Source organism: Falco rusticolus, chromosome 6 (genome assembly GCF_015220075.1).
Source record: "Falco rusticolus isolate bFalRus1 chromosome 6, bFalRus1.pri, whole genome shotgun sequence".
NCBI lineage: Eukaryota > Metazoa > Chordata > Aves > Falconiformes > Falconidae > Falco > Falco rusticolus.
The window spans coordinates 51,565,434-51,590,348 of NC_051192.1; the positions used below are offsets into that span (position 1 = coordinate 51,565,434).

The 24,915-nt window shown below is 38.3% G+C and overlaps 1 protein-coding gene across 1 annotated transcript in view; it reads right to left on the reverse strand.

Moving 5' to 3' along the window:
* The window catches only part of PDE10A (phosphodiesterase 10A), a 191,935-nt gene that overhangs the window by 114,794 nt on the left and 52,226 nt on the right, over positions 1-24,915 (reverse strand).

Sequence of the window (24,915 nt, forward strand, 5' to 3'; positions counted from 1 at the left end):
GAACGCAGGCTATTTAAATTGCCTCCTCCCAGACAGAACAATATCCAGTCAAAAAATAAGCTGTCATAGAAAAGAGTAGAAGCAAAGCTTATCCATACAAGGTACCTTGTACAAAAAGTTCCCTACAGGAGTACACATAAACGCTAACTGGGAGAAATGGCCAGGAAGGAATTTATTAGTATGAGTCTAAAATTACTTATTTCCATGATATGCAAGATGATACACTGAATAAGAAAGTGGGTGGGAAGGAGATAGTAGAAAGTAAAAGAAAGTGAACTGGTATTTCTTGTAGACCATCAAATTCAGTATTCTTACTCCATGTGGCAGCAAAACAACAATAACTATTATGCAACAAAAAAATCAAGCACAATTTTTAAATACTGCAGTTACTTAAGTAACTTCAGAAATATAAACCGCTTTCACGTGCACGTTTATATACTCCAGTACACATTTTGGACAAAAAAGCACAACTCAGAACCTCAGATCCCTGACAATCATAAACAAATTCCCAAATTCATAACATTACAAGGACAAGAGGAAATGGCCTCAAGTTGTGCCAAGGTGTTTAGATTCAATATTAGGAAAAATTTCTCCGCTGAAAGGGTGGTCACGCATTGCAACAGGCTGCCCAGGGAAGTGGTGGAATCACCATCCCTGGAGGCGTTTAAAAAAATTGTAGATGTGGTGCTTAGAGACATGGTTTAGTGATGGGCTTGGCAGTCCCGGGTTAATGGTTGGACTTGTTGATCTCAAAGGTCTTTTCCAACCTGAATGGTTCTATGATCATACTCTTCATAAATCCCCCCAGCAAAACCACTGGCCACAGGGAGGTGAACCCAAGGGTGCTGAGGGTTTCTGAGGGAGGGCAGGAAGGACGCACACCTGTCCCGAGGGACTAAGTTCCAGGTTGCCACAAAGGGAGCGGGCACCCCAAGTACAAAAGCCTCAGTGACATTTGAGGGGGTAAGTAACAATCACTGTAATGACTCTAAAAACGCCTTTTCCTCTTGTGTTATATGTATATAAGCGTAATTATAAATCCTCCACAGAAAACAGCCTAGGTTCAGCAGAAGCGAAACTCCCCTCTGAAAAATGCTGGCCTCTTTTGGAGAGTATTAATGCTATAAAATAAGATCAATTTTCTTATTTTATTCTTCACACAGTAACAGAACATGCTGAAAACAGCTACAGTGTAATTCAAATGCTAGTCAATGACTGTAACCTTTAAGATATCTTACCAATGTTACTATGAAAGCCTTCAGGAAACAATACCAGAACAGAAACCAACAACTCCCGCCTGCTGATTCCAGCCACACATGCCACTCTCCCCACACCAACTGCACCACATCATTCCCACATCAGCCCCCATGAGCCCAAACCTGGTTTAAAACACCCTTTCTCTTAATCCACACAGGTGGCTGTTCCTGGTAGGTATCATAGACTCAGATAACAATATTCCCACTTAGGCAAGACTCTCCAGATCTGTATCACTTGAATTAAGAAAGCTAAGTGAGCATCCCGTTTTTCATTAGTAAAGAAGAAAAGGCTCTTCCTAAGTCAGTAAGATCAGGAGATGACCAGCAAGTGGGAGGAAAACAAGCAAACAAAATCCCACAACTTTGACTGCTTAACCTGATGTGATAGTTTGTAAATTGACATCACAATTCATCTATAAAGAAGTACATGCCACATGAATGAAAAGATTTTTCAGCCAATCAGACCAACTAATCTAAGTCTGCCATTTGCTCAACTACGAAAAACATGATACCTTGAAAGTTTAAGTCTTTCTAATTTCATAGTAATAGAATTTGAAAAGAAAACATGTTTGGAGAATCATTAATAAAGAATATAGCATTTCAAAGATTTACCAGAGTTAACCATCATTAAGTCATCAAAATGTATCTGCCTTTAAGTTCTGGATGAAAAATGATCAATACAGGTTTGTCACAAAACGCTTGCTGCTTCCCAGTTGTCTTTAGACCGGAAGCAAACACTTTTTGCTTCTGGTAAGAAACAAGGAAATGAAAAGTTTGTAAAATTAGCAACTGAAATTGTACAAGGGATGATTTGTGTTTTCAGTGAAAATAACCTTAACTTTCTTATGCATGCATTCTGTGTACCTTGATTTCAAAGATATACTTCCTTGATTCAAATCTTTATGGGTTGTGGGTTTTGTAACATACACATCAAAAATCAATAAAATGTCAATTTGAAATAAGATTTTCATCTACATGTCCCAAGTTTAATTTCCATTCCAGATATTCTGCACCTGAGGGTGAAAATTCTGGTTTAACCTTATACAGAGAAGTGATTCATGCAGCTGATATAAGAAATCCTACAACGGCCTTTAAATTACCCTCCTTTATTTCACTGAAGGCATCTGTGCAGATGTGTTTTTTCAATGTCAGATTTGTAGATGGGAGCAGGCAGAACAGGATTTGCAACTGCATTTGCAGAGTAAAAAAGGAGTAACTTGAACTTATTTTCTACACAGACTAAAGCAGAGTTATCTGTCCTCCTGTTAGGCTACTGGGTTGAAAAAATCCCTGCTACAACCACACACACAAAATCCACAACCGAAACCAGCAAGAGCAAGAACACATTGTAACTTCACAAAATGTAACGTTAATAGAAAGTAGCCTTTCAGAAGAAGCTTAAACTTTGTGTTGTTTATGTACCTCAAGGCAAAGGAGTGTTCTAAAGAAGCTTGAACGTAAGAGTGTTTTACAGCTGTGGATAAACAAGTATTTTATGTCATATATAAAGCCTTCTACATTGTAAAATGCATGTAAGAATAAGAATTTTACATAAGAATATGCATAGGTTCAATGATGGACACACTTGCTTTCTTGAACACTCACATGTTCCTGAAAACTCGTACATATATTTTTGCTAAATATTATCGACCTCTACATTGATCTGTTGTAATCTTTTAATTCTGAAATACAAAAAAAAAAAAACATAAAAATTGAGAATTCAGAGGCAATGATTAATAACATTTGAATAAACCAAACTGGTTTTGTTAGTACTTACACTAAAAGCCAAACAAAAGCACAAACACCAACACCACCATCTTCCAAAATACCTATATTTCTGTGTCTCATAAAAAGCCAGTGAGAGGACTGCAGGCTGCTTGATTTAGTGATTGCCTGGCCTGCTCAAGCATGAATTCCCCTTGTCACCTACCGGTAAGGCTTTCAGTTCAAAAACTCCAGCATTTCTTAGTGATAACATCAGGTAGAATGCTAAAAGAGATCAACTGAATTCACAGAGCAATCTCCCACTGTCCAGTGTAAGTCAACCAACAGCTTCATAAGTAAAAAAGAAAATATGTGGCACTAAAAAAAAACCCCAAAACCCCCAAAATATCCTAATTAAAATGAGAGAGAAAAAAAGGAACTTTTGCTGCAGCTGGGCGTACTACACAAGCAGATCATTTTACAGGTACCGGCACAAATAGTTTTCAAGAACCCTCAAGTGAGCAAACACGGTTTCCAAATGAAATGTGTATTTGAATGACACAAAAAGAATAAAGCATAACAGTGGACAGAGCTTAGGGAATAGGAAGATTCAAGTAATAAACACGTTCATAGTCACCCTGTTGATTACCGCAATCCTCACAATATCTAGGTTAGGGTTTAAGAGAGACAGAAACTGTAAACACTGTCACAGTCTTATATGCTGCTGTCCACTTAAAATGCCAGCAAAATACTCTTTGGAAAATAACCGATTATCAACAGTTGTTTGGGTTTTTTTTAAATAAAACAAATGTATAAAACACTATTACTTCTGTCTTAAGGGAGAAACTGGTTTTTGAGCAGATGTGACAAAGCATACCAAACTCAGCACCCTAGAGACCCATGTTACTGGTTCCAATTGTAATGGCACTGCAAGGCAACATGGTCAGCTTGTCCACCAGTCAAGGGAACGTGTTCATTGCTGTTCAGGCTGTTCACTGACCTGAAACCAAATGGCTTCTGACTTCCTCCATCCTTGCTATTAAGTTCTCTTGACTCCCAACAATCAAGACGAGGGAAAACTGGAAGGGGATTACATGCTGATTGCCTGCTGAGAGCCATCCCTGGACTGACCCTACTCCAGAGCAACACCCGGGGCCTGTCTGGACGTCAGTAGATGGCTTTGATCAACGCACTGCCAAGAACCACTCTTAACAATGTAACAGCATAGACAAAAAAAAATAAAAATCTAGTACATAGCAATGCTCCTTCACACTTTTTGTTTACTAGCCCACATAGAGCATAGCTAGATTCAAAAATAAACTAAGAAACAAGACGTCCTTCATACATCAATTATCAGTAATTAGTCCTTGCCTTTGAGCCAGTCTCCAACTGCCTTCGTTTAAAAAAAATGAATAAAGCCAAAAATCACTTTAAAATCATATTTTTGCTTTCAGCTTTTTATGCTGCTTAAACTAAATTAAATATTTCTTAGATATTAGATAACCTGTGTAGTACTGAATCGATTAATGGCTCCACTCCCTCACTCTTAATCCATGTTGTACTGCACTCTCCTCTGAGAATAGCTTCACTGAGCTCAGAATAAAGCAGAACTGACTGTGAATGAGCTGAAAGAACTGAAGCCTAGAGCTATGTTTAAAAATCTGCTCCATTTAGCAACATGAGTCAGTCACATCATTAGGAATTCTTGCAATTTTTTCACTAGTGTTGTGATATTTGGTCTTTTTTCCTAAAACCACTAGCTTAATCAAATCTCATGATTAGGCAGAAATTTTAGTTTTCAACTAAAGTTTCTGGTTCCCAGGCTGGGGGGGCACATGGGGAGGCGGGGGAGAATGGATAAAAATTGATGAGCCAGCCTAATACTTATCAAGGCTCAGCATGTTACCCTAGAACCACTAAACTGAAACACTGCAGTCATTGCTTTCCTCAAAACCCTTGCAACAGTGTCTGATGCGTATGACATAACTTTTGCCCAGTTAGACAGGATCCAGTGCTTTGAAAACACGGTGTGAGGGTACACGTTGGTCAATACAAGAAATCAGATGGATTTTATGTAATGAGATTAATAATAATTATTAATGAAGGTGACATTAAATACCTATAAATGTTGTAAATGTTACATCTGTTAATATAAAAAAATAATAAATGAACAAAAAAACCCCACCCAAAACTGAAATAAAAAAAAAACCAAACCCCACAAATTGCTTATTTTCTTTAATAAGCAACTCTTCCCTGAAATTAGAGGGGCCATGGAGTCACAGCAAACATGGGCACAGTCATAATTTCTCCAAGTAACAATATGCTGTACCACATAGGAAATCTGAAAGCCAAGGATGGAAGTGGGGGTGGGGGTTATCAAATCACAATGATAAATACTTTCGAGATAAGGTATTATCTGAAACAGAAAACCTTTGCCTCAAATAAAAGTGTTTTTTTTTTAAAAAGTATAAAATTAAAATAAACTTTCTCATCTGGAATAACAAATTAAGAGAAATGTATAACAGTTCCTCAAAATCAGCACTTGAAAATAAATAGCATACTTGTACAAAAACAGAAGCCTATAAAGTATCTGAAAGTAACCCAGAAGAGCTAATTTGGGCACAACTTTGCCTGTGTTCTCCTTTATTTAAAGCTGTCTTGCCCCATCACTTTCTTACACAAAGATCGCTTCTCTGTATCTTTCCACAGAACCTTATAAATGATATTTGCAGTTATTCTCAAAAGCATTCAAGGCATGTGTGTACATTGCTTCATTTGGATTAAGCATTAATCCCATTAAATCAATCCCTTCTTTGTTCAAAGCATCAGGATTCAAAACCACAGGCACAGTCAGTTTTGGAATACCCTTTTCAAGTCAGACTTTTTATCTTAATCCATTTAAGTGTACAGGAATGTAATGCAACCAAGTGCCCAAACTCTGTGAGATCTGACATTACTGGTCTGGCAAAAAGTATAATCCCTAATGAGAGGCAATCAGAACGGTCAAACCTCTTTTTGATTTCTCTCTTCTTGAAAAATAAATTCACAAACTCATCCATGAGCAGCTCCATTCACATTTTTTGCCCCTCCTCCTCCAACTGCCGCCTGCATTGCTAAAACAAAATCAATACGCAGCACCAGCGTTCACAGTATTCGCAGTGAAACACAGTAACATGGTACAGAAAAAAAACACTACACTGTTGATCTGGGTATTTTAAAAGGGTATATATTTGTTTCACATATAATAAATTTTATCATTAAACATTTCAAATCTTCACAGAGACAACTGTTTATGGAAGCCTCCAGCCACTGCATAAAACTTTTAGATCACAGTTTCACCCACAACCAAGCACCCTCACTTGTGCAGCAGCTACAGCAGCCAGCAGTAGGCAATGCAATGTTTCAGCCAGGACACTGGCAGCCCTGCCGAAGTTTTAGAAAGAAGAAAGAAAGACCGGCTTGGCCAAATGGAGCTGGAATGCATTCATACAGAAAAAACACCAATAACCACCTCATCCTGTATCCTGTAATTCAAATCCCTTATTCCTGATGAAAAAGCCATGGATGTATCTTTGCACCTGAACATTCCACATCCTGAGCAAGGCATGGACAAGCCATAAGCACCTTTAGTTTCCACCAACTTCCACAGTGGTTTTCCTCATACTACCAGCACCTTGCAAGCTCGAGCCCTAGACATCTACAGGTACTCAGCTGTATTTGTCTCCCAAAATCTAGCACTCAGGAACTTCACCGTGCTGGCAGCTCAGAGCACTGCTTCAGTATTAAGTTAAAAAGCAAGAACCTATGTGAACATCAATGAAATCAGTTTTCATTATCTAGAGTTATAAGGCGTATCATCTTTCCATAGGATCTATACGTATGCTTAATGAGGTGAACGTGTTCCTAACCTGAATAATGATTTTTCACAGGGTATCAAAACACGCTTCAAATTGTCTGGATGGCATAACCCTGCACAGCATGTATAGTGTGGCACTGAAATACCATCCATTATTTGATGTATAGGGCTTTTGAAAAGTCTGACTGTTAATGTCCTGGTTTGAGAGTAGCTTCTCTCCAATTCTAATTAGCACATTGCAGTAACTTTGAGGGGTCGGTAACAAGCTTTATTCTCCTTCCAGGTGCATGATGGGACCAAATTTGGGAGTTTAATTAACACTGCAAAAAGCTAACAAAAGGAATACAGATATGCTTTAGGACTTGCAAATTGTAATCAAATAAATTTCAAGTCTTTGCTTGAGGAGAAAGCTATGTATCATATTAAGGTTACCAATTAAAATAATTATAACATACTTAAAAATAATTCACACTGAAGTAAGTGAAAATGTATTTGTAAACACATAAAGAACATCTCAATATGACTTATAATTATTTGCTCTTTTTTATTCTTTTGTGCAACACACACAGCCAGGGTACCTTGTCTCCTGCCCAAAACATACCCGACCATAATAGTCAACTTAATGGTGACAAGTACTAAAATACAGTTCATTCATAGCACATTATGAAAAATGTCAAGTCACCCAGGACTTGCACATACTTAATCTCTGGAAAGATCCAAAGCAACTGTGAATTAAACATCTTAAAGTCTAACGATTAAGCAAGGTAAGAATGCCTTAACTCTTCCATTGAGTACAGGTGTTGGAACCAAGTTCTTGATTTATGACTTCTCCAGTAATACCTTCTGCGTGACGTAATGTCTTCCTCCCACCTGACACCTGATCCTGGAGTAGCTCCCTTTTTGAGTAAACTCTGCTGGCTCAAGAGTAGTCAAGAGTGTCTTTATTGCCTAAGTTTTACTGCTGATTTTTCTTCAGATGAACTCCCATGAATAAAGTTCCGTAAATCCTTTATAACATATTAACAATGTAAACATGCAGTGCTGTTCACTAAAATGGTATTTAATTTATTCCACAAACAAGAAGTGTTGTGCTGTTTTTTAAAACAACAACAACAAAAAAAAAGCTTCCAAATGTCTCAAAAAACCCAGTTTTTGTGACAAAGATTCTGGCTTCATTGTGGTACCACACAGCCTTCCCTCAACCCCACTGAAAGTGCTAAAGCAGATGTTTTAGCAATAAAGTTGAAATTCAAAAAGTTGGTATTACATAATGAACCCTGGAAATGGCTTTTTTTACCTTACCTTTGGTATTACTATAAAATTTAGATACAAGATGCCTCCTTATTCAAAACTGAACTTTGACAACATAAAGAAATATAAAGACAATAAAGAAAAACCCTATATAATTCTTTTGTGGGGAAAAGAAAGCCTACCTTCAGACTAATTAAGCACTGAAAGTAAAGCACTGAATCCATCAAACTGTCACAAAAAAGTGGTAAGAAACCCCAATTTATTTAAAACACAATAAAGGGAGACATTATTTTCTTTTTCTGCCACATCTTTTTTTCAGCTATATAAAAGAACAGAAGGAAAGATGATTTTTCGGAGATGCTGTCTCTGCTCAATCTTATGGTGGTGGATGTAACGATATCTCTGTGTCAGTAAAACATGACCTAGGAAAAGCAGTATAATTTGAGATATTTAAATGAACATGCCACTGAAGTCATAATTAAATACTGTGTTACATATGCTTATACATTACAGACAAGGCCACATTGTGCAACCCTTACTTGCACCAGTGAACACTTATAGGAGTAGTCCTATTGACGTCAATGAGACTACTTATGTGGGTAAGAGCTCACTAACATGTGAAGAGTTGTGCAACAAAGCCCCAAAACATGTTTCATTCCGCACATTGTTTCAAGCTTTGTTCCTCAACCACAAGTTTTTCCTTAATAGTGTTAATAATATTATTTCATTAATGTTACCATTCCAAAAAATATGAAAGATCATACGACTTGTTCAGTGGTATTCGACATGGCCCAGTATTTTGGCTAAATACCAGACCAGAGGTACACAAGAATGGCAGCTTCACAGAGGCTGGCAGGCACCCCTAGACATCGCCTAATCCACCGCCGGCTCAAGCGGGGTCAGCTATAGCAGGTTACTCAGGGTCCTGTCCCCAGTGGCTTCTGAGTATCTCCAAGGATGGAGACCCCACACTACCTCAGAGCAGCCTGTGCCAGTGCTCAGTCACCCCGCAGTGGGTTCAGGTGGAAACGGCCATGTTTCAGTTAGTGCCCATGGCCTTTTGCCCTGTCGCTGGACACTGCCAAGAGCCTGCCTCTGTTTTAGTTTCCCCTCCATAAGGTACTTATACACACAGGTAAGATCCCCCACTGCATCATCTTTTCTCCAGGCTAAACAGTCCCAGTCATCTTTATGTCCCTTCACCAGACCCTCACGCCACTATGTCCATGTCTCCCTTGTACTGGGGACCACCATCCATTTTGGCATGGATGCAGCATGCCAGATGTGTCTCACCATAGCCGGGTAGAGGGACAGGATCATGTCTCCAGACCTGCTGGCAATGATCTTCCTAATGTATCCCAGGATGCTGCTGGCCACCTTTGCTGTGAGGGCACACTGCTTGTGCAGGTTCAATAGGAAGGAATTACCGGACAAACACTATAGGGCTTCCTACTTCCTAGCAGGTGAAATAAATGGAAATACCTTCTACTGACTTGGATGTTGGCACAACGGAATAAAAAACAACATATGGGGTTGGCTGCTTTTCCACAAATTTTCACTGGTGTGGCAACCCTCTACTCATGCAATCTCATCTGGGAAAACATCTTCCATTGATACTATTTTAGACAAGAATTCAAATAATCTGTTTGTTACTATTTTAATATTTTCTCATTGGCAGCCACAGTAAAAGAAAGACACAGTGTTTCAGTTGGGCCCCTAGTTTTTATTGTAAAGCTTAAGTAAATGCCATAGAATTCAAGGCTAGTTTCAAAAATTAAAAATGAGCAGCTGCATCTTTTCTTTGTCCTCCTCCCCCTCATCATCTCCCCACCCTCCTTTGTTTGTTTTGGAGACAGTGTAGCTCACTAACACGTGTCCATCCCCAAAAAGCATCCTTAAAAGAGAAGGCGGGGGGGGGGAGGGATGATGGGGGAGGGGCGGCGGGGGAGAAAGTTGGAAAAAGCAGAAGTGAAACGGAAAATGGGAGAGATGGAAACTGAGAACTTGTATTTGTATAGGACTCAGGAAACACCTTAAAAAAATAATTCAGTCTACATTACTGCATTCACAGCATGCAAGTGCTGCATCGTGCCTTTGCTATAATGGTTTATATAAACTTTTCACAGACAAGGAGGATAAAGTAGTCATTGAGAAAAAAATTCTGGTACAATCACTTCATCTTTCAATGTAATTCAGCTTTGTAATAACCTCATTTTATCTAAAACCTACTTGAACTTGGCCATTGGCTACATTCAGAAAACACTTTTAAAACGATAAAGATGTCCATGTAAGACAGAGGCTCTAATACTGGAATTTAAGGCACATTTCCACAGGACTAGTCATAAATTTTCACTTTAGCGTGTTACAGTCCTGGAGGCTAAGATTCCAATTTCTGTCCAGCACACTGACAAACCAAAACAGTTCTCATGAGACTGTAATAGGCCATATAATGACAAAACAAAAATTTGAAAAACATACCTAAAAATCACATTGACAGCAAATAAACAGACTGATCCGCTGCCAAAACTAGCCTGTTAAAAGCTGTATCACAAAATATTTAATAGAAGTAAACAAAAGAACTTCAAAAATTCCAGATCAGACAAAACAGAGGTTTAACAAATAGGTAGATTTCAACATTTTAAAACACCTTCAGATTCACTCTGGGAAAGCCTCCAAGACTGCAACTTCTGTAGGCTGGAGAATATAAAGTTTTATTCTACTCAGTCTAACTGACAGCAACACGAAAGATCTGAAGAAAAACCAGTGCACCCAAGATAACTACAAAGTAACTCTGTGTTGTATTGTAAGAAAAACAGCACCAGGGGGTCTCTCAGGGCTATGGTATCAATAATAAAAAGCAGTCATAAATGGCAGTACATGACTGTTTCTCCTCTAGCACCACTGTCATATTATTTTACAGATCAATGCTTAGTAATGTTATGAACAGCAGTTTTGGGGACTTAATAGTGCTGGTGTTTTGTCCATGTCACTTCATGAGCTAGTGAACATACACCTGACAGTCCAGCCCCTCTGAGTCCCCTGGCACATCTTGCCAGCAAACATGCAACCCTGTAATGCTTATGTTCAAACGGCAGTGACACACATACTGTAACTTCATTATGAGATAGCCAAGCATCCTGAGGTCAGTAAATACAAAATATTTCATAATCTGTGCGCACATAGTATGACAGCAGCTGAGGAAATCTTAATCCGTATGTATTTTTCATGGGGCACAGGGGGGAGGAGTATCAAAAGCAATGAAGAAAGAGGCAAGAAAAGGGCTAATGAAAAAATGCATCGACTCAAAGTTTTTAGGTACAGTTGTCCCCTCTTGTGATAGGCGGGCTTAAGAAATACTGGATATATTATCAGCAGGAAAAGGTCACAAGACTCCAATCATGACCACTCTTTCATTATGGATAAAAGGGCAGAAAAAAGCTGGGAGAAAGCACAAAGAAAAGACAGAAGCAAACTTGAGGGGCACGAGGATAAACGGACGTCAGAAACAGTACAACGGGTGTATTCAGGAGGGTAAGGGAATGAAGCTTCTGTTTGGATAGGCACCACACAGAACTGGAATGAGGAACCAAACTAGTTCCAAATTAACTTGGGGGGGGGGTGGGCGGGGGGGGGGGGTGGGCGGGAGGGAGGGGGCAGCGGGGCCATGACATGATGGAACAGGACACCATCACCACCAAAAGCCCACAAAGAAACAAAGTGACAGCTTTTGCCACAATCAATTGATCCTGTCTACCTGCATGAACCTTTATGCTGTAGCGAAGAGTCAGCAGTATGAGGGTGGCAATAAGCAGCCTGGACGGAGGGAAGGCAGGATCTCTTCATACCTCCTCTGGTTTACAGGGATTGTGAATCACAGCCTAAAACACGCAGAATGAAAGTCTGCCAAGCGAGAGGCCACGCAGCTACACTTTAACATGCCAGTATCTAATGTTCAGAAAAGATCAACTAACAAGGTTTCGGGTTACAATAAGCATGTCACTCGCACCACAACGCATTTGACACAAGGATGAATCTGTTGTTACAAAGACATTACAAAAAATGCCAAAGATTACTAGGTCTCTCCTGCATACAGACATGAGCTGTTCAGCCTTTCTGGACCATAAAAACAAGCAGATGGAGGATAAAAAGGGTTTTCTGATAATTTGCTCATTGCACAACACTGTCTTACCTACTGTACGATGTTTCCATGTCAACAACGATAACAGCGAGCTATATTATTCTATGTAGTCTACTCTAGGAAGTTCCTCTGAAGAATATATTTTTTTTTTTTTTACAAAAGAGGTCTCTTACCCTTGGAAAGTCTGATTTGAAGATACAATGTATAATGCCTCTTTTACAAACATAAGAAATAGGAGTTTTAAAAAACTGATGGAAGCTGTGCAAGGAATTGCCTTAACAGCCTTGGAAACAAAAATCTCTCCAGACACCTGCAACACAAGAACAAGACAATGCAAGTGTTTCTACAATCACCTGATTTTAAAGGGTCATTGTACAAGCGTGAAAGCAAGGCTTGCAGCTCTTGGGCAATGATTAGTACCTTTAAGCTCTTCTGAGAACTGCTGTCGCACCATGGACAATCCAGCTACCCTGAGATTTGAACTGATGGAAGCTATTGTCCCTCTACCTCCCTTTCCGCTTCCCTGGAAAGACAACTCCATTACTCTGTTCTTTGAGAAATCTTGGGGAAGGGAGAGGTTGGGTTTTATTTTCCAGAAGGTCTGCAGGCAAAGAGAAGCTTCTCTCTGATATAAATTTCTGAACTCCTCTACTCATAGATTTTCTTATGATCACTCATGAAAACTCCACTAACAGCAGTTCACCACCAGAAGGGACAGTGCTGCTTCATCTTCCACCCCCAACTGCATATTCCTAATGCCTTTTTTGTTTCTTCGCAAGCTTTTGAGCAATTGTGAGGTGAACTGCACAGAAAATCCATCCATCTGAAAACAGATGCAGCAAAAAAGTTTGATTTCAGCAACCTCTTCCCTGGGAGTGAAATGAATGAGTAATGAGGACATCCCATCTGATGGCATCCTATCTTTGTATTACCTTAAATCAAACTTCACTTAATGGAAAAGAAAAAAAAAAAAAAAAAAAAAGCTTTAAAGTGGTGTGAGTCTCAGCAGGTTTCTGATGACCATAAGAGCTCTGACAGATAGCAAGATAAATGAATATAGATTTCTTATTTTATTTTGATGCTGCACAATGAAGTTGTGCATTTTCCACAACCTACAAGGGAGTGGTGAGAGCCCACTTGTCTCCATGCCACTCAAAATCCTGCTATTATGCCATATGTAGACATGTACTTGGTTTTAAAGAAGCTTCTCCTTACCAGCACCACTGGAATAAGCTGAACCTTACTAATCAATTTACTCGGGAAACCATGAAGAAAAATATATTACAAGTAGCATGGTCTCATAGAGACAAAAAACACAACCGAGCTTCTTTAGAGCCAGAGAAAGAAAAATAAGCTGCTATCAAGCAGTGGTTTTTAAATATAAGCAGGCTACCTAGTCAAGCTGAAGATGCCACCCAAGAGACACAGACACACTGGAGTCAGAGCTGCCATTCGAGAACTGTTTTGTGCATAATCATCCCTCATGGAGCACTTATGTATATAATTATGAACTTGTAAAACTTCAGTCAATCTGTTAGTAAAAACCATCATTTGAAAATAGAAAGATGAAAACCCAATCCTTCTTTCCCCGTCCACAGGAAGGTTTACTAGCAGAGATATGTGTAGATTGGCATTTGCAGGTTTTCTTCAGGAAAAAGAAAGAGTGATATCAAAAAAACTCTGCCCATGAGAAGCACTTTGCTAAAAAGTAAGTCCAAATATTAATCCATGTGACACACAAAAAAATGAGTGGTTTTACTGATGTAAAGAATAATTATCTTGAATAACTCGTTTAAAGAAAATATCATTTTCCACACAGTCCAACAACTGCTAGGTAAAATCAGTTCTTAGTTGCTTCACTTTTGCAATTACATATAGAAGTGGAAAAACACAAGGTAATTCTTTGTAAAAGTTTTTTACTTCAAGAGGATTAGCAAATTTTATTTGTTGGAACTCTCCTGTTAATGTCAAGCCCATTTTGACTTTAAAGCTTTTTTATAAAGGTTATCAACCTTTCATCAACCATAAAACATGTAGTAGATACTTCCCAAATTTAGAGTTACCATGAAAGGAGAATGAAATCTTTGGGGTTTGGTGGGTTGTGGGTTTTGGGGATTTTGGTTTGGTGGTTTTGGGGTGGGGGTGAGGGTTTGGTTTTCTTGCACCTACGGAGATTGTAGAACGTGTCGTATCATTACTCTCCATAGCAAAAGCTACTCGAACCACAACTCTTACATGCCTGCAGAGTGCCTTAACCACCAAGCAGTGAGGAGCTCTAGCTGAAGGCATGGCGAAGGAGGGAGGTAAGTTTCTGAAGCAGGTTGCAGTCCCCCCAGACACTGAGAAGTGACAAAGCCAGAAGCAGAGTAAGCAACAGTATGCCAAGCACAGGGACCCCTGGGTCCTGGTTTGTCCTCCCAAAACTATTTCTTGTTCCCATAGAGTGACCTGTACTCTACTGTACAATACACATAAAATTACTGTACAATACACATAAAAGTAACAATATAGGGCCTTTTTTGCTTTAAGTAAGTCTCCTAGAACAACTCACATCCATGCTGCATGCACACTTTTTTCTTTTTTTTTTTTTTTTTTTATTTTAACATGTAGCAGGAAATGCTGCTGTACTACTGTATCAATTAAGGACTACACTTTCCACTTCCCTAAAAGAAATTTAATGCCCATGCTGGCAAGATGTTCAGTGATAAACATTGCAAATCCAGATCAAATATTACTACTTTGTTCTCACGAAACAGTGCTCCCCTTCACCACACTCCTCACACACCCCCTAAAAAAAGAGAAATTCAAACTTGTCACTGCAGGAGGCCACTATTTCCGAAAGTTACTGTACAAACACCTTGTGTGCAACCATTCCACATTCATGCTAGAACAACTACTCCCTTGATGGAGCTTTAATGAAATTGATAGAAATCTACCAAAGGATTAACATCCCCCTATTACTAAGGATACATAGTTATGCTTGCCAAACTAATATAGCATTTAATAATGTAATAGATATATCTGCTAAAAATGCATAAAGTTTATTTCACTTGCACTAGTAAACAAAAATATTAACTGAAACATTACATCTATGGTCATAACGTAGTACATAAGCATGACATGTACCTGTCCAGTCACTTAAAGAAAAAAAGCCATAGAAATGGAAATATTGTAGACTGGCATGACAACTAAATCATGGCAGGTGATAGAACAATCAGAAATATGTTCATTCACATTAGCATAACAGAAGCTTTTATTGTGAATCACAGCAATGAGTTGGTAGCTGTACAGAGTCCCCGTTTCAGAGAACTTTTGATTTGAGATGAGGTAGTAGGCACACACAGAGCTTGCTCTGGAGAGCATTAGGAAGCAGCTAAACAGATGAATTCAGTATACTAAAATCTGGCTCTGACTGTTTTGAATACAGAGAAACCTCAGCAGACTAGCAGCACTTTTGTTGGAACATTAAAAGTGAAACTCTTCTTTCTGTCCAGTCAGGAAGAACAGCAAAGGAAAAGCATCAAGATATACACTAATCTTATGTCTGCTACAGCAGTGATTTCACCTTGCTTTTATAAGTCTGTTTCTTTTAAATAGCATCATGAAAAAAATGTGTTATTTAATTAAAATAAAAATTACAGCAGCACCATGTGCAGCCACAAAAAAACAGCCAATGTCATGGTGCCTTGATGCTGAAACTTAATTTCAGTATCATTGTTCTGAAGTAGAGAACAAGAGAAGTGTCTTCTCTCTTTAATGACTGGCTTATTGGAAGCAACATCTTCAAAACATCCTCAGGTTTTCTTTGCAAAAAATACATTGCCTCTAAAGCCAAAAAAAATGGTGTTGCAGAGGTTTGTAGGCAATAACTAGTTCTTAAGTCTTGTCCTCCTGCATTTCCTATAATTTTATTCTATCAAGCTGTAAAATCACTGGGTAAACTAATTTTTAGGGCCCACAGGCACTACCTTATTATTACAAAATATAGCATAAACCTCTCAAAAAATTGAAATACAGCATTTCCATGTTTGCCTAAAAATTTTTCTTTTCATTTATATATCACCTCAATGTACTATAAACACTAATTAAATCCACATACATTCAAGAATATACATTTTGTGATAATATAAAAGAAACAGAGAGGTAATATGATTCCTGCACTTTGTTGTGCTGTAAGTTTGGAGGAGTCTAAATTACTACTACTTCATTACACAGAATAAACTCATTCAGCTTTAAAAGCCTGTAATATTCCTGACACTTAAAGATGACCTCAGGACAGTATTTTAGTCTTAATAATAAAGCTATACACTCATATCAAATAAGAAATATTTCAACATCAATGTCTTGCCAGAAACCTTATATATTATTTACAACTCCTAAGAAAACATCTAGCAATGTTTATACTCGTGTACACAATGACTTTGCTCTACATACCCTGCATAAAGATTTTCAAATGCTATTTGTGTCAGGTCCTTTTAATCATTTGAAGTACTGTCTGTCTTTCATATTCCCAAACAGTTTGTACAGCTAAAATATTGGCTGCTCGTAAGCACCCATCTCCATTAATTTAACAATAAGCTGCTACTGACAACAGAAGGAAGAAATGTTTTTGCACACAGTGATCAGGTGGATTACACAGCTACAGCGTAGCCTGCCCCTAGCCAGAAATAGTAGGTGCTGACTTTGGTCTTGGGTGTAGAAAAAGGCACAATAAAATCCACTCCCTGGCTTCCACGTGAATAGCACCTGCAACGGCACTCGGCATGGCAGAGATGAATTTTCATTCTTTGTTCTTACTTTGCTTTGCCCTCAAGAATAGCAGTGAGACTGAGTCCAGGCTTCAACAATTCCCCCATCCTAGTTAACTCCTTTAAAAAAAAACTTCATAGAAGACAACCATTTCTTTCAGCCATTTTCTTCTACCTTCCACGTTATTATACACGCAGCAACCTCTCCTGAGGGCTCGACACCAATCACATTATCAGTATGGACATCAGTTCTCAGTAATACACACAGTTGCATGAAAATACATCTCTCACACATAAGAGGAATGTAGTTTTTCAAATGATGTGTGAGGGGCCTTATGTTTCTGATCCTAGCATTTTAAGACCCTCATCTAATCTTTTCAGAAGTGCAAAGTCTTCCCGTTAACTTCCACTTAACTCAGTGGGAGTTAACTGTACTGTTGCCATGTCCTGAATGTGCAGTCCACTTTTTCAGTGCTACTTACCCAAAAACAGTGTGACTAAAATATTCAGAGCCTTCTGATTTTTCAGATCACCTATAAACTCTGAGAACAGTGACAAGTTTTCACACTTTCCAGTTCACCCTAAAAGGCAGACACGTATGCAGCAAAATCAATGCAGTCTGAAATACAGCAATGACTCTACAAATGTTTCTAAAACCATACTGTAAAAGGAGATAAAGAACAAATCTTTTTTATGTCTAAATTTGTGAATTCACTTATAAATACTATTGAATTTTTTTACCTGCAGAAAGTTACACATTCTCAATGAAAGATCCGTTTCAATGAGATAAAGGAATATGAATCAAAAAACTTACACCACAGGGAAACCTCACTATTTCTGGAAAGACCAAATTGTTCCCACAGATGTCACATCCACAAGAAAGTATCCCTATGCTTTCAGCAAACAGAGCATAATATGACAATAACAGGAATTTAATTTGAGACTTGAAAAGAGTTAAGGACAATGAGCCAAATTTGCAGAGATTATACCGTCACAAAAGATGGCAGATGCTTTAATAAGATTTTTAAAGGAGGTATAACCCTCTAGAAGCCTCAGCAGCATTTAATTCTATAACAGTCATCCAACCGGTTTCAGTTCTTTTGTAAATCCTACTGCTTAGTGGAAAAAAATAATTGTGTCTATTTGGATAATTCACAGCAAGTTATAATAAAATGCTGTAATAACATTCTGGCTTTCAAGTGACAAAAGGAAAACTGTCAGTTTAAATTTATTGAAATCATGGGTGCTCAGAACTTTTCTTTTTGATGTGCAGGCAGTGCAAAACAACAGCTAGAGGCTCTAGGCCACAGCTGTCCCATCACTGCTTCCCTCTAATCCACACAATGCATTCCTTCTAGTCCATGAAGTTTGAAGCCTGCCTGCCTTTAACTGCAACCTCACACCTTCTTTTGAAGTGAAACCTCCTATTACCCCTTCCTTTTGTTTTAAAGTATTTTCTTCAGTTCTTAGTAAAGGAAGAAATAGTATGTTTTGGAGCCACTGACAAAAATGAAAATCAAACAGCCAGCACAGGACTGCACATTCAGCTGCTCCAACTTGGCCAAGCTCTCTATAGAGCACTAACCATCTGAAAACACCACCTACCTTGCTGAATTGCTGAACACTTTGTTGAACAGTTGAATTATAAACACTGGCAGCAAGATCATATGCAAAAACATACCTGTTTTCTCCACAGCTTGTGTTTTCCATTTACAACCATCATTCTGTATCAGAATAGAAGCAATAATGCACCACAAATGTGCGCTACAGTACCCTTTACATCAGGCCTCCTTGATGCACCTTTATTTACACCTAATTTGTTTCCTGCCCAAACTTCTGCAATTCCCTGTATACCATAATAAAAGCACACATTTCTCAAGGTCAAACACTGTGGCTATGTTCTGCCATCATGCCAGTTAGGAAGTTTTTATCACCTCTCTCCTCCCCCTCCACCACAATCCTCCAACCTCCAGCACAGACTGCCTACAGCCACTCTTAGGGTAACAATTCTAAAATGACATGCTGGTTTCCAGACTTTCTATGGGCAAGTCCTCTCATTTTCTGAAATTCAAATATTCACCTAATCTCACTGCCTGCTCATTTTGCTTATTCTGCCTCGATCCTGCATTTTTCTATAACTAGGGACAGAGACACTGAACTTTCAGTTTTCCTTACACATACACCAAGAATATTTTGTTCCTTCTGTAAACAATAGGTTCCTATCTGAGGCATCACTTAAATAAATACTGCCCAAATTCTTGCCCTCTCCTACATTATAAATGCCTCCTAATGGATTTTGGAAGACACTTCATAAGGAACAGAAAGTAAAAATAAACCAAATTGCTTAATCACATTAATTTAACAACAGCATAGTGTTCACATACCAAAATCTGTTTTGGAAGAAGTAAAAAAGCTGTGAAAGAAGTTTAAACTGTTGTTCTTTGTGAAAGAAAAAACAGGAGGGGATTTCTAAAATCTCATAAATCTTGTATTTCTGCTATTTGTTGCCAAGATTCAGGGGAGACACTAAAGAAGTAAATGCAGGTCGCTCACTAATTGTCTGTTGTCGTCTTTTTTTTCTTTTTTTTTTTTTTTTTTTTTTAATTAGTGAAAACCAAGCCAAAATTTTCATTTTCACTATTCCAAAGCTTCTGGATTTAAATCCTTATCTTCAGAGATTTAAAGTTACACAATAGAGGTGATCAAAAAAAGGACTCAATTACACAGCAAACAGCACAGAAACACAGAATATGAGAGGATCTCTGTGTATCACTCTGCTCTGAATCAAGATCAAACAAATAATTTTAAGTGTATCTCTTCTCCAATATCACTTGAAAGCTATTCCTGAAAGTCTATGGTAGCAAGCATTCCAGTGTATATTGTTTTACTTTCTTGTATTTCTTTCTATTTAGTCAGCATCTCCCTGATGTTTTCTTTTGTGATGCCACAACCTCCTATGGAAAACAACTGTCTTGATTCACATTCCAAGTTCTCTCAAACCGACTGCTGTATTCTATATTGCCCACTTCAATCCATCTTTTCTTGACAGATCAAAATTTATTATGTTCTCTAAATCTCTTACAAGTTCTGTTGTTTTCCTTTGGATTCTAACCCGCTCGTTCTCAGAGCTTGGTCTTCCAACATACACAGGTTACTTTGGCTACAACCTCACCAGTGCAGAATTGTTTTTTCACATTTCACTTGTAATGTTTCTGTTAATAAAACCTTTACCATACTTGTTGACTTACTCATTTTGCTATCCATTATTATCCCTGTATCTGATTCTGCAGTACTTACACTTACCTGGCTCTGATTTTACATTTGCATGTGTTGTATTTAGCATTATTTATCATACTTCATTTGGTTCATTACAAATCACTACTCCAGTTTATCAATATTTTTGAATGATATACCTTCTTTGCATCTTCTCTCTTGCTTGGCAGCATCCACTGATTTTTTGTATACGTACCCTTATCTTTTGTACCCTTTTCCATGAAAGATATGAAACATATGTAGCCCAAGAAAAGGCCTGCATGTGCAGCCAAGTTCAAGAGCAAATGACTAGTAATTCTTTGAGTATTGTTCACTTTGTAAAGTAATCCTATTATAATTAAAGTGCCAGTTCCCTGATTTCCTTGTGATAATGCACAGAACAGCATTAACGTTGAGATAAAGGTCTGTAGGTCACCATAGCAGCTTTCAAACCAAGAAGCAGAAAAGCCTGAAATAGCACAGGAGGAGGAAGGAGGAGAGTAACAAAGGGCACAAGAAACGTTCATCACATAGGAGCCACAGTAACGATGGACAGCTATCACTGGTATCCGTTCTGAATGCCTGAGGGATGACATTTGGAAGTAACTCTCAGAGGCACAGAGGAAGCACAGAAGAGCATGGAGAAAAATGTATGTCCCATTCGCAAGCAGCCTCGCCATGCTGCAAACTCCCTGCAGCTCTTCCGGCCGCCCAGGCCAGCGATGCAGCACACTGGAGCGCAGGTGCTGGCTGTGGGGCAAAGAAGGAGCAGCAGGCCACTGAAACCCCATCCCACCTGGGAGGGACAGGGCAGCCCTGCAGAATTAGAGCCTCAAACACAGAGATGGAGAAGAATTTGATCAAATCCTACTGTTTAGGCTGCACGTAACTTCCAGAAATGTTCCTCGCCTGCTGTGTTCCTACTAGGCACTGTTAATACAGCTGTATAAAATGATCAGGCATAGTTAACCTTCCTACAGCCATTAGTTCACCCTTAAGTGCTCACTTCACTTGTCGCTTCCCTCTGGCTCTAACGGCTAGGCTTTTTCTAAGGAAAACCTTGGGATAATTTTTTTTTCCACACAAGCTGTAACTCATTTTACATGTCACCTTTTCTGGCTGGTTGGTTTTCAGGGGGTGGTCCTGTTTGTTTATTGGGGTTTTTTGGTTTTTTGGGGTTTGTTTTTTGGTTTGATCTGGTTTGGTTTTTGTTTGTTTTGGGTTGTTTGTTTTAAAGGGACATTTTCCCAGTTAATCTACATAATGTCATTTCCATCCCTTCTCCATTCACATCATGCTGTACATCCTGTATTAAGATTATAAAACAACTGGAATGTTACAAACATATCACTTAAACCACCCTTAACATAAAAACCTGTCTTTTCAAATAATTTAGTTATTCTAAAAGGTGTTCCATCAGTGAGATTCAGTACCTGTTTTATAATTGCTTTTACTCAGAAGAAAATTATTTCATGAGTTTTAGGAAATATAAGCAATACAATAATCATTATAGCAAAAGCAAGAGTACAAAGCCTGGTTCTTCCCTTAAATACAATGAGATCATGCTGCCCACTATAATGAAATACATTTCAGCCTCCAAATCATTGAAGGACCAACATTATATAATTATCCACATTAAAACACAAATGTCTTTCATGTTATTCTTAAAATGATAATGACAAAATGAAGATTTATTTTGTATTTTATAAACATTACATTTCATTAATATAATTTACAGTCACATTACACAGGAAATTAATACTATGTATGACAGCTTCCACTGAGGACTCATGGAATTTTTTTCACGTCAAAATAATAACAGTAATTCTTTCCAAAATTATCTGGGGATAATCATTCATGAATCCCTAGGGTGAAACATCATGCTGCTCAAGTTGGACGGTGACATTTGGCCTCTATTACAGTATCTATCTATAGTTCTTGTTGCAAAGTTTAAGCAGAAGAAAAGATTTGTCAGAGAAAGGCTCGCTCTAAATGTGGCAATTGTGAAAATATACAGGTATGTGTACAATATCTGGATCTCTCCATTTTATTTTTGTTGTAAATAGTTAACTCAATATTCGCCTTTTAAGTCATGCCTCATAATATATTGTCTTTAATAGGATTTTACAGTGAATAGAGTCTCTAGAAACCAGAAGCGGCAGAGGACTTTGGGAATACCTCTCCTTTTCCATAAAAGGGATCCATAAAACGCTTTTCATAGACTTTATCTTGAGAAACAAGCATGCAACAACCAGTCTGAGAAGAGCAAGAGAGCTAAGAGAAACCCTCCTATACAATCAGGAAATAACGCCCACTATCATATGGGAGAGAGGAGGGAAGATGGGATGAATTGATAAAATTCACTAAATAATTTATTTCTAACCAATAATTCCCCAAAAAGTCAGAATTGCACATAATTTAAACCACACACTATTCATTCTGACTTTCTATGCAGTCAAAAAAAAAATATGCATAATGGATCACTTGATGCCTGATTTCACTCCAGGATGATTTAGGTATCTCTTAAAACAGCTACCTGCTTGAGAAGGAGCATGGCCTTTCACAACAAATAACACTGAGTCTAGTATTCCTATCTTAATAAGAGCACATAAACTACTAATAATATGAAGTCCCACTGTTCCTAACGCACCTATATATCCAGTCCTTAGAGAAACGAAGCATGCTTGTGGTTTAGACTTCGATGCTGTGAAACCAACGAGGCACGAATCCTACAAGCTCTTCCTGATCAGAGAAATTCAGCTGAATTTTACAAGTATTGCCTACATAGCCAGGGGAGTACCAGCCCCAAGAGAAGTTATATTTTGAGATACCCAGAACAGCACTTTGAGCAGCACAGAGAGCTAGCTTCATTCTCCAATTGTGAAAAGCCATTTCATTTTGCAGCAGACTTTTGCATTTGGTATTTTAAATGTACAGACACACACTACTCAGGCAATTTTTGGTCTGTGATACATGTATGAAGTTCTACAAATGAATGACAAGTAAGATATATGTAGCCCAGATTGAGTCCAAATATTTTAATAACGTCTGTTTAACACCTGTAAGATGGCACATACAGCACACATATGCTTTATCATCACTGAAAATGCCACTTCAAAGTTAGCATCAACCTTGCACTTCACAACACACAGCCATATCCTATTTGGTTCAGGTGGCACTAAATGTAGAGCCCCAAAAGTTGCACGAGGTATTCTCTTAGACCACAAAGCTTCCCCAAAAGTTTTAGGTAAGGGTTTGAATCCTTAGCACAGGATAACAATGTTAGTGCCATTCCGTCACTGCTTCACTACGTACAGCAACATTTCAAGGCTGCCTCCAGCAGCTTTAGAGGGGCTTCAACAACAGTAGCCCCTGCAGTGGCTGTGATTACCTGGGCCATCTTGGCACGTCTGTTTTGGATTTGGCTTTACAGCAGTGTAAAACAAAATTCTCACCGCATATTCCTATAAATAAATGTCCAAGTACGCTGAAGTGTGAAAAAATGAACATACATGTAAAAATTGCAAACAACGCAAATTTTGAAACATTTTTAGATGAAGATACCATTTTCAAGAAAAAGGCTTCTGTAAATACACAAATATAAGCATGTGATTATGAAACGCATTCAGTTTCCTAGCTTCAAAAGACTACAATACTTCAAGCTTTGAAGGGATGTAAGCTAATGAACTCATCTTATTTCTAAAGGTTTCCACAATAGTCACAAAAGATTATTTTGTTAAGAACAGTTAACAAAAGAAATTATAAAACTTTCAAAGCTTGAGCACATCTTTCAAAATCTGAAGTACTAAAACCACAATTTAAAACAGAAGGTCAAACAAAAGTATAAAGATTAATAGAAACAATAAAAAAGGTGAAGGACTTCAAAGAGTACTACTCTTCTGCTTATTATGGAATCATTTTTTTGACAGCTAACTTTTTTTTATCATAAATGTAGTCTTAAATTTGTAATATATATATTTTTTTAATTCTGCTCCATGGTTAAGATATTAGGTTCTTGAAAAGCATGCTTCATATGGCTTTACACAGCATTGTAACTTGGGCTTGGCTATCCTACTTTATAAACACTACACACTGTATTGCATGTCTGATGCTGCAAGTACAGTCAAATGTACATCACCCATGATGAATTAAACACACTTTTTTGAGCGGACATCTATTCTTGCCAAACAATTCAGAAATAATACTAAATAGTTTAAACAGACAGAACTCTGGCCTGAATTCAAGAAAAGCAGCAAGATGTTAAAAAAATATCTCAACAGAGCTGCCTTTTCCAGACAAAGAGCCTTTTTTTCCCTCTTGGCACAGAGGTTTGGGACCAGAGCCAAGGTGCTACTTATCAGCTGTTTGACATCAGGGGAGGACTGCGTGCGTCAGTGGACCCAGTAGGGACCCCTGGCTTATGGCAATGCACCATGTGGCTCTTATCTTATCAGTTTGCAGGGTCTGGCACTTCAACCTCTGCAATGTGAAAAGGAAAAAAAAAAGGGGGGAAGGAAGGAAGGTGTGTATAACTGGGAGGGAGGAGGTCAAAGGGGACTTGTGAGCCAGGCTGGACTGCAGAACAGCCCCTGGATTATACTTTAGCCTACTGCTCTACGTATGCTTGCAAAAAATCCTAACGAAGATTTCTCCCGCTTTCTCCATATGCTCATAGGAGAGGGGAACTACATCTCATTTAGGTTCAGAGAA